This window comes from Dermacentor variabilis, chromosome 7 (assembly GCF_050947875.1).
Source record: "Dermacentor variabilis isolate Ectoservices chromosome 7, ASM5094787v1, whole genome shotgun sequence".
Taxonomy (NCBI): Eukaryota; Metazoa; Arthropoda; class Arachnida; order Ixodida; family Ixodidae; genus Dermacentor; species Dermacentor variabilis.
The window spans coordinates 58,420,734-58,437,960 of NC_134574.1; the positions used below are offsets into that span (position 1 = coordinate 58,420,734).

The 17,227-nt window shown below is 46.0% G+C and overlaps 1 long non-coding RNA gene across 1 annotated transcript in view; it reads left to right on the forward strand.

Annotated features, from left to right (window-relative positions):
* The window catches only part of LOC142589061 (uncharacterized), a 72,242-nt gene extending 55,605 nt beyond the window's left edge, over positions 1-16,637 (forward strand). The window contains exons 4-5 of the long non-coding RNA XR_012829807.1: positions 13,010-13,087; positions 16,430-16,637. This is a non-coding gene — a long non-coding RNA (uncharacterized LOC142589061). The remainder of the gene's footprint in view (positions 1-13,009; positions 13,088-16,429) is intronic.
* The last annotated feature ends 590 nt before the right edge of the window (positions 16,638-17,227 follow it).

Genomic DNA, 17,227 nt, shown 5'->3' on the forward strand with positions numbered 1-17,227 from the left:
CACGTGAATTAGTCAACTGGCCTATATATTCCAATTTTCTACAGATATACGGCACATCAAAGGCACTGAAAACGAGGCAGCTGATTTACTATTCCGCATGACCTCCCTCGGAACTTCTACATCAACTGTGGACTAGAAACATCTAGGTCGGGCCTAGATGAAAGACCCTCAGCTGCACGCGCTGCGTGACCATCCGTGTTGCCTCCGTCCACACCTCGTTCGTCACCCGTTTGCGCCTGGCGCACTGTGGCCACTACACTACACCATGGTCACGCTGTTATTTTACCACTATGATTACTTCAGTAACGTGCATTAGCGCAAGCTTTTGGGCCAGTTGGTGCATGATGAAGTTCAAAAAGGGGGTAACAGCGAAACACAAGGGACGCGAATGCAAAGAAAATGGGTTAGACACGGACGGACCCTGGATTTTCAACTGTACTCCATTGTATTTCACATTGCCGCACATAGCCTCCAACGCATGCGCGTATACAGCTCCTCTCAGGAGATGTCCATCATTAACATATGGAGAAAACAGTGCCGCAAGAAAACAGCCAACGCTTGTGCAGCTTGTATTCCTCCCAAGAGCCGCTCATCAATGTGAATTATTTAATCACCTGTTACCTACCTTATACGAAATCACGTTGCTCATTTATTAAGCACAAAGGCGTATCACGCATACGATTTTATTTCTCATTTCCAATGTGAAAAGCTTCTAACGTTTCCCGTTGGCATCTAGTTTTACCCCTCCGTAAAATGCCATGAGAAGCGAACTAAGAAAGACACGAAGGACAACGAAGGAAAATTACTTTTAGTTAAAAAATGAAATAAAGGAATTAACAAATTAATGGCAATGAAAGTGGTTGAAAAAACAACTTGCCGCAGGTTGGAAACGATCCCACAGCTTTGCATTAGGCGTGCGATATTTGTATTGGGTCTAGCGTGGCCCCAGTGCTATGCAGTATTTTCCTGGCAAAAAGTGACAACCTGATTGTCACGTCCTTGAACAAGGATCATGTGGTCCGTGTGTTTAGAAATGTTAACGATATCTTTTATCTTTTTAAGGCTTTCACCAGGGAACCTTGCAGATAGTATAGCACAGGGTGTTTCACCTGCTTTTAAGGAATGCTCTTGCGGTTAAATTTTCACCTATGAACTGCCGGATAACAAACGCATTAGTTTCCTAGACTTAGAACAAACCGTCCACAACAATGGCCGTATCTGCAGGATGTTTTCAGCCCGGACTAAAAAAGCAGTAATGCCGGATCATTATAATCCGTCTAAACTGTTCAAGAGGGGTGTAGCGGTTGCACGCTTTCTGGGCTGAGTGCAGAAGAGCAGCTGCCAGCCCATGGCATGTCGGCTGAAACGGAAGGTTCAGAGGTTGTTGGCAACAGGTTTCCCTCTTTCGGTCACTAGTGCTATTGCTGAAGCTGGGTTACGAAAAGTGAAGGGGCTCGCAGGCCAGAAGTCGCCGACATCAGAGCGAAGAAAGCAAATAGAAGTAATGCAATACATTCATAAAATCTCCCGCAGCTTTAAGAAGGTGGTGGAAAGGCAAGGTGTAAGCGTTGAATTTACGCACCCTGAAAACTGGCTAGCTTGGGCGCGAGGAGTGGAAACGAGGGGAGAAAGAGAGGGGCCTGTAAAATGAAACACATGACACCCTTTATTGAGGGTAAGTCTGGGGTTGTTTATCGCATTCCGTTGGCTTGTGGTAAAGTATATATAGCCCATACAGGTAGGTGTGTTAATAAGCGCCTGAAACAATATGACACATTCTTAAGCGTGGTCCAGGGAATCAATTCGGCAGTTCATTACCGCCGCTGCAAGAAGTGCAAAATGTGAGCCACTGTTTGATCATGTGACAATACTCGGGAGGGGTAAGACAAAATCTTAAAAGCCTTCCACATTGTAAATCAGGAAAAAAATTGTATGACTGATACGTACTTGTGTATAACCAACAAGGAACGTGCTTGCCTATCAGGTAGGTAAAAGGTGATTAATAAAGCTGACATTGATGCACGGGTCTTAGGAGGAGTACAAGCTGCGCAAGCGTCCGTTGTTTTCATGCGGCAATGTATTTTCGAGGTGTTATCGATGCAAATGTCTTGGGTGGAGTTGAAGATGCGCATGCGTCGGAGGTTATGTGCGGCAATGTGACAGTGACAGTGACAAGAATTTTGGTGGAGTGTCCTGAGCAACTTGATTAGGGGAACCCGAAGGCTCCTCAATGAAGTTGGTGGCTCCGCCCATGACGGGACAGGGAGGTGGTGAATCTGCGACGTTTCGGGCCCCCTGGACGGCCTGTACTTGATGCGCGCATTCCGAGCTCTTCAGCAAGGCGCCACACTTGGTCTTGTATTGAAGGTCGGAGCCCGCGTTGTACGGGCACAGCCAGAGCAGGTGGTCGAAGAAGCAGCATCCGTGACGGCATTTGGAGCGCGACTGCGGGAAGTTGGGTCCTATCCAACTATGCGCTCTGGGAGTGAGGTAGCATCTCGTCTGCAAGAGTCTGAAAATAACGGCCGGAGCCCTGTTCTGTTTCTGGCTGGGGGGACGGAATTTCCTTCTGCTGTGTCTGCAATGCGATTAAATTTCGTGATAGGTCATACGATGACCTTTGAAGGGGCAATCCTGTGGGAGCCTTAGTTCGGGCGCGGTTAGTGACTTCACGCACCAGGCAGTTGGCCCATTTGTTAGAGTTGCAACCCGCTTGGTTTTCTATATCGTTCACGTGGGCCGGGAACCACGCTACGCTATGACCTCCACTTTCTTCGCCTGTAGTATTACGAAAAGACCTGTTGACGATGCTGGCTGCGTTTTTTGAAACTAGAGTGAACGAGAAAGCCCTGACCGCCGTGCGCGAGTCGGAGAAAATGGTCGTCGGGCCTTTTGCACCTTGAAGAGTCAAAACTTTCGTGGTTTCCTCCGCCTCAGCCGCGTGTATGGTGTAGATTGACGCGGCGGAGATAAGTGCCTCAGCGACCAAGATTGCAAAGGTGTCTTCACTGCCATATTTCGCGGCGTCGATGAAGAATGTATCTGCCCCATAAAGATCGATTCGTCGAAGCGTGGTTACAGCCCGCGCTTTTCTGCGACTTTCGTTATATATCGAGTGGATGTTCCTCGGTACGGACTCTACCTTTATACCTTCTTGGGCTAATTTAGACAGGAGGTATCTGTTGAGCCGTCCATGTATAGGGAATATACCATCTTCATCAAGAATCTTAATGCCCGGCTTAGTTGAGGAAAACCTGGAGATCTGTGCAATAAGTTGTGCTTCGATTAATTCGGCTGTGATGTTGTGGATTCCGAGTTCGCGTAGTTTTACCGTGCTAGCGGACTCTGAAATACCGAGTATTCTTTTGACGCTGGACCTGATGTCGAGTTTGTTCTTTTCAATTTTCCCCATTTGAGGAACGGTGCCGTGGAAGCAATATGACCGATAACAAAGCTTGGAAGACCCTGAGTAGGTTGTCCTCCTTGAGTCCTCCCCGTTTGCTTGTGATTATAGTGGTGGCTCTTAGTATATTTTTCGCCTTTGCACCTATCTTGTTTAGAGCTTCTGCATTACAGCCTTTGGTGTTGATTAAATGTCCTAAAATTTGGTGGAGTTCACCCTCTAAAACGCGGCTTTAGAAATACGGCATTTCGCTAGATTGCTCGAACACTAATCTCATTATCATTGACACTAATTGTGAGATAAGGTCGGCCGCAATTCTTGAAGCGCAGGTTTTAGGCGCCCCTTTGTGGTCTTCAGTGTCAGCATCCCTCGACTCAACCACGCGAACGTCATCACGCCATCGTCTTCTACCGCCGCCTGCTCGTCATCTTCCCTAGGCATAACCGCGTGAATGCACTTGTGTGACTGCAGGCGCATTCGACAATTTGTTCTTTGGCCGCTGGCTTCAGTGCCACTATCATGACAGCATTCCCATCCTGCCTTCCCTCGGCGGAGGCGCCGACGGCACTGGCTCACTGCCAGTCGCTGTGGTGACTTCACTCTAAAGTTGCTTGCCTCAACATATGGCGAAATGAAAGCACTGGTCGAGCTGTGCTGAAATTTCGCATAAGGCGTACTGTAATCATCCATCACTTTTTTGGGGGGCGGATAATTATTTCTACTAGGTTAGACAAGGTTACGCCGAGAAAGAAAACGGTAAAACATTTTTTTTCGGTTTTCGAAAGTAGGATTATTTTTATACGAATGCTTTGTTGTACACAATAATGGCAGGTAAGAGAAACTCAAACTTCCCTTGTACGGAAAGCGAGCGTCGCGCTAAAGAAACTCGGTTTAAGTCGGTAGGTGAGGCTGATAGGGTTGATTTTGATGTAGGATGTGTGTCTGTAAGATGTCTAGGACGACACCATTTAGAGCAGGAGAACGATAAGCTAGTGAAGCTGGTTGGGAAACTACAACGTGAACTCTGGAGCGAGCAGACACAGATGACGGTGGTAGATAAGCTAGCTAAAGAAGGAATGAAGGCAAGGGGCGTCATTGCGCTGAGCAATGAAGGACGCCACGAAGCGAACACCACGAAGATGGCTTGCTCCCACAGGACAACACTAAGAAGCTGAAACTGGCATGCCGTTAAGCAGCAGCAGACACGTCCGTGATGGTCATGAAGAGACTACCCCTGAAGCATCGGCAGCAGAAGTCGAAAACAATGCGAAAGATGAGCTTAGAATATGGAGGAGGCAATCACGGCTTCAGGTAGAGCTTCCAGAGACGAGGAAAAGCCGCGTAAATTTTTATTTTTTGGGAGCGCCAACATGCATAATGTAGAACCTCCGGTAAGAGGGAGCATGTGAACACGAGCAACTCTAGACAAGTGAGTTTTTTGGGAAAGAGGTTTGGAGAATGATAGCGAAGGACAAGCAATACTTGTAGAACATCTAAATGGAACGAACCCTCGTGGTTAAAATGCGAGGAGTAAACCGAGAATGAAGCTGCTTAAGTGGTTGTAAATTGGAGGCAGCGCAAATTGCAGTGCTCGTGATGACATCCTGTAGAAAGGGAAGGATAGAAAATTGAAAGGTCTGTGCCTGCAAGAAACAGATAAATTTGGAATTTAGGTGAGGGAATCATAATTATAGTCACTGACAATAATCTGAAAGTGCATTATACAGGTCACGACGGCGCTTCGTATATAACGGGATCCATTTCAGCGAGTGTCTAGCAACACCGGTAGAACATAAGTGTGCTGCACAGACAGTCAGGTGTGCCTCGGACAATAAGTAAGCAAGAATATGCTTTCAGTGCTGCAGCACACAGGCAGAGAGCGAAATGAAAACACCAGAAGTCTAGAAAAGAGAAATCACAATATTCGGATCCCACACACTGTGCGACTCGATATCAGCCAAGCTTTCAGTGCTCTTCGCGTTAATGGTCGATAATTAGTGGTGATGTTGACCGCGCTTATTTACCTTCTGCAGCTTTTGTTCCAACACGAAAGTACTGAGTTGCTGTTAACCCCAACCTTGCATGTACCAGTGCTATTTGCATAGTACACAGAACACAAAGAGAGATGTGTCTGCTTCAGGCATTGCTGTGCGCCATACTTCATAACCTCTCAGGCTGTTTGGTATTGTCATTGCCTCACAGGGAAGATCGCATCGGGGCATAAGTATTATACTTCAATTGAATTCAGGCAGATGTAATAAACTCTACTGCATTATGGGGCTGTACGTGCGAAATCCACCATCGGATTATGAGCGATGCAGTGGTGGCGGACTTCTGATTAATTCTGGCACCGTAGTGCTCTCTAACGTATCCTCTAATACTAAGTGTACGAGCGTTTCTTTTATTTCACCCATGTCGAAATTCAGCTGGCGCGGTGAGGATCCAACTCACAACCTACAACAATGGCATAGCCGCAAAGCTACCGCAGAAAGGGCAAAAAAGTGTTGATTTCACTTGGGACTAACTCCGTACTGTCGCCGTGGCCTTACGGGACGCTTTAATGTGGGTCTGCTTCCGCACGCTTTTCTTACGTTGTCCACTTGACGTATTGGCATAGTATTTAATTCTCATAAATAGCAGAAACGTACCATACGGTACCTTAAGCTTAAACTTATACCGTTTACCCGTAAACCCTGTCATGTCAATAGTAGCCGCCTTTCCTTACGTTCTCACGTCACCTTATACTAATCTCCCATCTCCGCGCCCCCTTGCATAGGAACAGCTACGAAGAGTCCCATGGCTCTTACTCGTTTCGCGACTTCATATGTTTTATCAGTTCTGTGCCTCCTCTCCAGCGTCCTCTCTGCCATTCTATTTACCTTCGCTCGTGACTTGCACGTTAACTGAAAGGTAAGCGCTGAAATTTCAGGCATGCTTTTGCGGGGTCATGGTTAATTACAGCTGTGAAGAAGCTAATTGGCAATGCCCAGGAGCTCCAGAGGGCACTGTGCACATTCAACGCGGCGCAAGAGTACAAACGAGTTTCTCGCGGAGCTTTACTCTCCGCCGCGCTCCTGACATGTATACAAACGCTCCGACACACACCCCGACGAGGGGTGCCATACAGCAGTAGCAGCAGCAGCAGTCGGAAAGTAGACGTATTCTGAAAGGAAAGCTTCGCTTTATTAAAGAGCCTAAGATTTTTTATAAAAACATGCTGCGTTGTCATCGCAAACTGCATAAATGGCTAGAAATACAAAACGAGCTGAATGATCAAGCTATTAGTATAAGCCTTTACGCAAACGCCTCTATGAGTGCTCGAGCAGCCACGTGTTGTGCACTTTTTGGTATGGGAAAAGTGTAAAAGAACGAGTGGGTCCTGGAAACGGGGAGTCATACCCATGTTCTTAGGCAACACATGAAGTATCAAAGGGTAAAAGAGACATGTAAGGATCTTTTAAGAATTTGCGGCCATTAGGAAGAAAATCAAGGATAGTATTTTTATCGGCAATATAATCTTGTAAACATGGATATATCAACTAAATTAACAAGTATAGTGTCACGCGCGCACAAGCAAACACGAACGCATCACACTCGCTTACCAAGAACACTTGCTGTCAACACGCTCGCGTGAGGAAACGCGGCAGCAGCAGCGAACGAAGTGACCTTCGTGCTGTATATGGCTTCAGCCAAACAGAGCCTGCACATAGTTACGAGCCACCGACGCACCTAGCCAGCCCCATGTGATGGCGAATAGCCGTCGCATGCACAGTTGCAGCCGGATTAGAACGCCTCCCTGCTCCCTCTCCTCCGGCCGGCGCCTCGAACCAATGGGTGCCTCACGCGCAACGGAAGACGGCGGCTTTCTGCCCACTTTCGTCTCTTCAGCGCGGGCGAAATTGAGCCGCGATCATCAGCTTCCCTCGCACGCTTTCACTCTCACGGGCAGCGTAGGGCGCGCAGCGACGGTGTTATCGCCCTTGGCTTTATACGGAAGCTCACGGTATCGTCAACGGAAGAAGTACGCTTGGAGTGGCCATATAATTGCTATCGCAATAGAAGACGTGGCTGGGAATAGCTTACTAATGACCAGGCAGTGATAGCAGAGATAAATATAGAGAATGTATTGATTGCGTTAGTTGAGTGACGAGTTAAGGAAATATAGCCAGGTGGTATTAGCTGGAGACATGAATGCCCGCATGTAGGATTTACACAAACATGGGGATCTCAATTGTGCCTAATACTGGATCTCTGTGATGAACTGAAAATTATCGTAGTTTACAGGTCGCATAAGATTCATATGGAGATACTGTAGCAATGATGGAATGCATCGACTTTGCTATAGCATTAGAAACGATGCAGAAACAACCAGACCAAATTACAACCTTCAACATTAAAGAGATAGCCTTAGTAGAGATGATAAGCGTAGAAGTACCTGAGATTATATTATCAATAGCAGCAGAGTAGTAGCAAACCGATACTGCAGCCAGTCGTAACAGGATGTTTAAATATATATAAAAAGGAAATAGCAGACATCTCAAAAAGCACTAAAAGAAAATATAGGAGCTTTCTACTGTCAATCTCTGTGCGTATATGGAACTGTAGAACTAACGCAGTGGGGATGAGACAAACACAGCAAACATTTACAGGAGTGTAAAGGTTACAGCGCGTGAATGGTACAAATAAAAAATAAGCAAGCTATAAAAGAGCGTAGGCAGCCATTTAGGGAGAACAGAGAAGCTAACATTTATAGGAGTGTAATGGTTACAGCGCGTGATTGGTAGAAAGAGAAAATATGCAAGCTATAAAAGAGCGTAAGCAGGCATCTAGGTAGAATAGAGAAGCTTGCATTCACATGAAGAAGAATTACCCGACAAAACAAGTACCAAGGATTGAAAATAGTGCAGTAGAAGTGTGTTAGCACGAGGTCGCGGGATCGAATCCCGGCCACGGCGGCCGCATTTCGATGGGGGCGAAATGCGAAAACATCCGTGTGCTTAGATTTAGGTGCACGTTAAAGAACCCCAGGTGGTCAAAATTTCCGGAGTCCTCCACTACGGCGTGCCTCATAATCAGAAAGTGGTTTTGGCACGTAAAACCCGAAATATTATTATTATTATTATTAGAAGTGTGTTAGAAAAATAAGTGTGGAAATTAATGGGGAGTACATGACACTCGCAAAAGAAGCAAAGGTACACAAAAAATATAATAAAACCACATAAAAGCAATAGCCACTCCGACTAAATGTTTGCAAACGGCAAGAAAGGGCTTCCACCGCAATATCTTTGACAAAGAGGATGTGCTGCAGTACCCTGGAGAAGGTGTTAGGGAAAGATTTGACAGCAAAAAAAGCTTAGTCGAGATTCAGCCCGATCCAGCAACAAGGCCGAGAGATCAAAAAACACGTAGAAATATTTTACGAAAAAAGGGGCCGGATAAATTGTCCTTAATAACATTGCAGCCGGAACACATGATATCCTAGAACAGATAAAAACAGCTAAGTCTACAGAACAAGGACAGCTAACTGTCGCCATAGAGCAAGCGATTTAAATCAATGAATTCCCTATTCGATTGCGTGAACGCAAGATGGACTTGATCTTCAAACGCAAATGTGATAAGGATAAGGTTAGCTCAAGCACACAAACAACAGTTGCATCAGTGTTATAAGAATTTCTTTGCAAGTAAGAAAATCAGCGTTCTCAATGTGGATGGAACAAAATGTACGGTTACTCTAAGGGCGAGATACTGATAATGATAGCCAGAGCGGCCCTATTAGTTGAGATAAGGGGTGACACACCACTGATCTCAATTCATAGGAAGCTCAGGCGGAACAATTTCTGGCTATTCCAATGAGTTGCAACTTGACTACCACCACCACCGCCATCATGGCTTAGCGTTACGCCTTAATAGGAAGCTTTAGCTCGGGCCCAATTCTTACGCGGCCTATTCACATATATGTAAAACGCAAAAACATTTTTCTGAAATAATCCCAGACTTATCTTAGTGGAATGTGTTGAACTTGAGAGAGCAAGTGAAATTGTAGTGACTGTTGGAAGCGAAATTTCGATTTAAGGCCTGAGATGTTCTTAAAGATTTTTAAAAATCCCATAGTTTGAAAAAAATATAAGCACAAAGTTCATAAATTCATAGTTCTGAATCAAGAACAGATATCGTGGTTCTATGAACGGCATCGATTAGATATTTGAAAGCGGACCAATTCGATTTGTAATTTTACATCCTTCGTGAATTTGTTACGTTGTTTACAAGGGTTCTGCAAAAGCTGTATTTCCGTGTTATTAAATTGTTTGTGATTCATGTGTACCATATCAATTTTGTTCGCTTTAGATGTGTTATTAGATGCAATTCACACAATGGTATTATCCTTTTTCGTTGCTGAGTTACGGAGTTGTAAACTTGATAGCGTCGTTTACTGCAAATTTTCTATTTGTGCCACTTTATTAAAATATTGGCGACCTAACTCAAACGCTCGAAACCAGCAGTCACTACATTTTAAGCTTTCTTTTAAATTCAACAAACTGCATCAAATTTGGTGCAGTGGTTGCCGAGAAAAAGGAATTCTCGTTTACATGTATTTAGATAGGAACACCTGAGTTAAAGCTTCCTCTTAAGAGGAAGCTTTAGCTCAGCGGACAAAATTGGTATTTTACACATGAACCTAGAAATATTTAGTAATATATAAATGCATCTTTTGCAGAACCCTTGTAAACAACGTAGCATATTCATGTAAGATATCAAATTGCATACCGAATTTGTCCGCTTTCAATGGTCTAATGGATGTCGTTTACCGAACCACGATATCTGTTTTTGATGCAGAGCTAGGAATTTGTAAACTTCATGCTTTTTCCAACTTTCGAATATTTGAAAATTCTTGTAACAAAATTCAGGACGTAAATCAAAATTCCGCTTCCAACAATCACTACAAGTCAACTTTCTCTCTTACATGCAACAGATTGCATTAAAATTGGTCCAGGGGTTATCTCAGAAAAACGTTTTTGCGTTTTACATGTATTTGAATCGGCCGCGCCGGTGTTGGGCCAGAGCTAAAGCTTCCTTTTAACACTTCGGACGGTATTCATATTGCGCATTCCATAGGCAGAACGCGAGCGGAGGCGACAGCCAGAGAGGAGCAGGTCAGTAGCGCAGAGAGGGTGCAACTCCTTGCTACCCCATTCAAAAGCTCAATGCTCACAGAGAGCAGGCGAGGGGGCAAATGTGTGCCACGTGACAAGCTTGTGTACGTTCCTGCGGTGATTGTCGCGCAGCCTTCGCTTCTCAGCCGCCCATTACTCCTACACACTCAAACAAAACGGTGGGAACGCAACGTAACTGAAAGGATATGGCTTAAGTCACTTCTTTGTAATTCGGCTTTACCGTCGAACGCTCTGGACGTTTCTACAATGTTCCTGTTCTGCTATTGCATCGCAGCGCTCCTGCTCCTGTTCCCCCATTGTAACGCAGTTACCCTTGAAAGGGAACTTTTGGGACGCTTTGAGTGTTCCCGTTCAGTCAACGGAATGCACAACTATACGCCGGTGCGCCCAAATCTCTGGCACTTTTAAAGGTGATAAGAAGCAATCGAAGGCATGTAGTGATTATGCACTGGCGTCAGTGTGCTACTTGTAAAGTGCTGCACTGATGAAATTACATCGCGGTCAGATTGTCTAAGACCACTTAGCCTAACGAGAAGGGTCGCCCAGTTCAGGAAGCTCTTCATGGTTTCTGTTCGCGCAATCATTTGTTTAAATTCTGAAGAACTTAGTCAAGAAAATCAAACCTGGTCTGAGCAAATTTGTTGGCTGAATAGTGTCACCTATATTGCACGTGCAGTATAGGCAAACATACAGAACACATATGCATATATATGTACGCGGCACATTGCGTGTCGCTGCTCACACCGAAAATTTGTTGACTCGTCCATACAAATGCTTTCAGAACAAATAAAAAGTATGCTACGCCGAGGAACCTACAAATTGAGTCCATACCAGAAAGACGCTTACAGGAATGTATTTTTTGCCCTAAGTACACAAAAAGTCCGACAGCTTAGCATATAACCTTTATATATACCATTTATACATATAAAGGGAACTTGCGACAACCTAGACGAGGGAGTGTTATGTGGCATTCTTAAGCACGAGGGCATACATGATGATTTCGTGGAGCTGCTGTGTGAGAGATATAGTAACAACTGAGTAGAAGGCGTATGGGAAGGCACGAAATGTGATGATGCTGATCAGATTCACTGAGGACTGAAGCAAGGATACCCACTGCCTGCACTGTTGTTAACTGTTTATGTCAAGCGAATAGAAGGAAGGTTGAAAAATTGTCAAGGAGGTTTGTTTTTTGTTACATCCCCAATCAGCAAACAAGGCAAAACTGTGTAGAAGCGGATATGTGCGGATGACACAGTGCTACTACTGCACAATACAAGATATTTGGAGATACCTGCAAATGTCAATTTATTATTCACTGGGACGGGCGCTCTCGAAGATCTGCGCCATCTTTTCTAGCTCACTGATTGGAAGGCGCCGCTCAGGGCACTGTTATAATCTGCAGGAATATGTAGTTATGGGGGGCTCTAACTTATAACTATTCCAGTGTTTTCTATTCCAATTCTCCAATGAGCCCTGCGCGATTGGTCAAAAACATTTCTTTTTGGATATCCACGCTTCCCTTGTCCATTACGTGACGTCATCGAAACAGCGATAGCTTCCCCATCTGATATGACGTGTACACTCTGATTATAGATCACTGTACCGAATAGAAGAAAAATAGTTATTTCTGATTCGACGCCTTTCTGCTATTAGCCCTCGGCCATTGGTCAAGTTTTCGGCCTGCACCCACTTCACCTGCCTCTCACGCGACGTCACTAAACCGCAAAGACTAACCGCGTCAAATTGACGCGTACGGGTTAAAGATGCATTATTATGCCCAACAAAACTGAACTTTCTTCTGAATAGCGGCAGGCTGCCCCCTTTCGAAAGGAATAAAAGATGGCTCTCGGCACTGGCTACTCGCCTCTGCCGGAGAGCATCGGCTTATTTGCATGTAATAAAGCTTTTTGCGTGGCCTTGTAACGTTTTCGAGAACATTCGGCAGGTTTACAACCTTGTTCTGCCAACTCCTCTTTGCTGAGGATCCGTTTTAGCGTCATTCTTAAGCTTCCGTTACATTCCGCCGCGATTTTCGACAAGCCACCGCAGGATGAGTCACAGACGCTAGTTTTACCCTCTTCATCCGGTTATCAATTTTCGGTGCACTGGCTCGGCCTCATCGAATCCTTCTCCACTTGAGCGTGCTTCTCGCCTCTTGTCAGCCAATTAGATAACACAAGCCGCTCAGTGCAGGCAATGTTGTTCGTTTTTCAAGCAAACAAAAGTCACCTGCTATGAACGAGGAGACCGTTTTATTGGTCTGTTCAGACAACCCTGCAGGTCACCGCCCGATGCTCTCGTCAGCGGGTACATAAGTTTGAGGTCAGAAGATTGTAATAAAAACATATTTGTATAGTATTAAGTTATAGGGCCCCTGTTACACGTGAATGATAGCATTCCTGACTACACCGTGATGTTTTCTGTTTTGCTTTAGGAAAACACGGAACAGACTATACCCTATATTTTTGGGATGCGGAAGAGCATTGCGCCGTATTTTTGCTGCCACAGAATGGTAAGAAATTTGAAATGTATATATATATTACCGGGTAGAAACAATGTCAGGGGGACTATTTGATATTGGGAGGCGGCATAAGGAGGTAGCCGCTATGGCAAACACTTAGGCCGGCCATCCAAGGTACCGCGGTATCTCGGGAGCAGCCGATACCGCCGTAACCAATGTCCCTTGCATCAGCGTGCTTTACACTCGCGCTACATGCATGTGACCCGACTTCTTCTTCCCGGCCTCTGTAGGTTGTTGGAACGTTGCGGTACCTACGTCCTCGCCAGCAGGCCCCAGTACTGGAAGGCCACACCCAAGAGCGCCCAGCCGAACCCAGAACCACTGCTAGCACTCACCAGTCACATTTCTCCGTTTCTTTGACTGCTGGCTTCAATGGCGGAGTCCTAGTGCGGAGGGCGTTTGAACTTTGCGCAAAAGGAGCGCGTATAGAAATAAGAGAGACTGCTAGCCTATATACATGATTGGCAGTTCGTAGCGTCCATTAAGAAGTTCACGTAAAGTCCATGCTGCGGTGAAGCGTACGGAAAGCTCTCTCGTGATCGTGGCTAAGGTTGTCGCAGGGGAAGATGTTGTATGAGAAAGTTTCAATACGTTTGGAAAGGACACATCCGCCTCTAACACAGGTTAGATTTGTAATGTTGCACGACAGAGGGATGTAGCGCGATTTTACAGTGGATGCCGAAATAGCGCACACGTGCGCGCATCAAGTGTGCGCCTGTGTGCAGACAGTGCCGCAGGAACACCGCTAACATTTTTGTGGGTTGAGGACCTCGTCTTGCATTGTAGACGTCAGCTCGCCCGTTGCGGTGCAACCCGGTAGGCAGACTTGAGGCGTATTGACCGGTTCTTGACGCGTGCCAAGATTTCAGGCCGTTGATGTTCTCCTAGATTCATGGGTCTGATGGAAGACGGAGGGAGCTCAGAAAGAAGACCATCTAGCAGCTGGCGACGTGCATGGAGACTGCGCAAGTGTTGGTCACTCCCGTTGTTGTCGTAGAAGCGAATCTCGGGCTGAAGAAATCGGAAGGCACTGCCTCTTCTGCAAAATTTTGGTAGGCCATACATCTTTGAAAGGTGCAAGCATTGAAGACTGGAACACTCAGCTGCTGCTGCTCCCGGCGAAATCTACATGAAATAACATCAGGGTTGTGGTTGTTGCTGAAGGCATCGTGAAGGTTGTGCTTGTGGCGTCGCCGTGGCTTCGATGGGAGAAATTTTTGCCTAGTGGATCCTGTGGAAGAGTCTCTGAATCAGTGATGAGTCAGGTGCTCCTGAACGGAAAGCAGATCGCTTGCGGGAACGTCAAAGAAAGGAGAGTGGCAGGCCATAGGCTAGCTGAAAGTGCTTGCTTTTTGGCGTTGTGAATTCCTTGCAGAGAGTGGTGGCGTCGCTGCCTTCAAAATGGGGAGGAGGCTCAAGGACCGAGCAGAGGTTTGACGCTGGGACCGGCGCGTCTTGGCCATGAATACGGGTGGACGCTGGCGATGTGAGACGACATGTCGCGTAATTACGCGACGGTTCCAATGGCGATAGCTGTTGTGACTTAGCGCTCGAAGTGGCGCAATGAGAAGGACAGCTACCCGCAAGTCTTAGTAGAAGATGGGGCCCGGGGAGAGGGGCGGCAGCCGGGGCCTGTCATGCAGCCGGAGCCTGGAAGCTTGTTGATATGGAAGTGGCTGTCCAGCGGGATGAGCAACATTGACAGAAAGTCGATGTGGAATTCGCAAACACCCTACAACCGCGAGACGCCTGCCGGACCGCGGCAGGTCACGTCATTCTCGCCTTGGTAGATTCGCTGCACGGTGACATGGCTGGGCTCGGTTGTCCTTGGCCGAGAGCATGTACACGTTCAAAAAGCCGATTTTGGGTTTCGGCTCAGGCGATCGGCCTAAACTGGGTTGGACAATCGCGTGAGGCGAAACCGAACGTTGGGTTTTTGATAGCGTACGCAAGATGACAGCCCCGGTTATCACTATGTCAGAGGCAGCCTGAAGACGAAGTCGCGGTGTGCCCAGCTTATTAAGGCCAGAGAGCCATGGTGCCGCGGGATTTCTGGAGTGGCCGATTCTCCGGCCGCCCAGGTTGAGCGCCTCAGCGTTTTCTATTAACGCGCCACATGTACTTGACCCATGTTCTTCTTCACCGGCTTTGGAGGTGGTGTTCGTGCCACTACATTACAAAGCCGAAAGTGGTATTATAAATCCCAGTGTATTTATAAACACGACAACGCCACAAAAAAAAATGCCTACATTTCGAAGCCTCCCAGGTTGATTCACTCTCAAGCAGGAACACCCACGTCGCTTCCACCACGTTGCACGTACTACCTACTCAGTGACCCAGGCTTCGTTATGTGTAATCAGCGCAAAGCCCACAAGTGGAATACTCTCCAATTTCCAGAGATGCCACATATCCTACACTTCTGAAAGCAATTTGCCGCCGAAGTTACAATTCAACTAGCGTCCCGGCTGGTGGCGGGACTTGGACTGTTTAAAAAATGTTAATAATAATTAACTGAGCCAGCGGGCATAATCAGACCATAACCACGTAATGTGGACTGTGGTGTAGTTAGGCGATCCACTTCAGTTCATTTGCTAAGTATTGCACCATACATATTGTTCTTAAACGAACAACGGTACATCGATCTTACACTATGTCAGGACAATAAAGGGGCTATTTACTTCAAAATAAATTTAAAGTCATACTATCGCCAATATAAACGTTACAAATAACGAGGTGCTTAATATCGCAAGATTCGTGAGTTAATAATGTACGCCGAGGTTTTCACTGGAGCGTGTTGCACAGCGCTCCCACAGCGCTCCAAATAGCTTACGGTTTGAATCAGCCAGAGGAGTGGAAAGGTAGACGCCTAAGGCTTTCATGTTGTCAGTCTTAGGTAAACTCAAACAATGTTTATAACTTTTTTACATATTTATCCTCAAATTATGAAGCAGACGAAATACTTTTTTTTCTCACACGACCTTTTTAACTCATAATAGATTCCCACTGTTTTTCATTGAGAGAAAGTTGCAGTTCGTATCAGTACGTACCACGAAATATTATCTCAAGAAATCTCACTTGTCCACTAGCTAGAAAGTGACATTCAAAGGAAGTCAAATATAATTTGCCTCTCAAGGTAATAACTTTAGCTCATAACCTTTCGATTTAACTATTAGGGTCAATAAATAGTAGCATATAGGTCATTATGAGGTGTGAAAAGTCCCTAATATTAGGTGTAAACCACACCTGAGGCTACTTGTAGCCCCATGATAAAAGAAATTCTGGGTTACAATAAACAAGCAAATTGCAAGAGAGACATTTATTTCTTTTTTTCAGCTTTCACTGATTGCGAAATGCACGTGTGGGGTGACCACGCTCGAGCACACGTCCCTAGGTGCCAAATGGCATATAAAAGAATGTGTCATAAACAATGGCCTATTTACACCGACCAGTGCGGACATCCTTGATTTATTCGGAACATTTGGTTTGTGTTGAGGGCGATATGAGTTACTTGTGTATTGAATAAAGATTTGCAATAATTGCAATATGGTATAAATATGGTGACAGAATGTTCGTTAGTTGCGTTTTCTCTCGTTATTACTGTATTATACTCACTATTCAACTTCCTCGGATCTACGTCATCATCATCATCGCCAACGTAGGCTTCCTTGGCGTGCGGCCGTTCCGAATAACGTGTCCTACTTACAGCTGTCTTTCAAGTGGCGGACACGCAGTTTTACGTCTGTGTCCTGTAGCCGCGCAATTTGCGGCGATTTGCCACCACGTGCTTGGTGCCTACGAAGTCTGCTGACTATTTTTGGGCAACAACACCCTTCAGCAAGCATCAGCGGCACACTGATAACGACTCGTCTAAACGGCTATGGAGTGACGAGCCTACATGTGCTCCTGGCCCGGGGCTAGATTCCGGCCCCCTTTCCTACGTGGACGGTCAGCGCCGCTCATCGCCATGACATCAGCGGTGCTTCTATTGCCTACTGCAGTACCTTTAAACGAGGCACCTATAAGGAGCCACATTCACTACCACACAGTCGGATTTGCGGGAGCGCAATTGATCGTTGCGAAATGCGTTTGATTTTTTTAGCAACAAACATCGTTGAGGAAAGATCAGCGTCC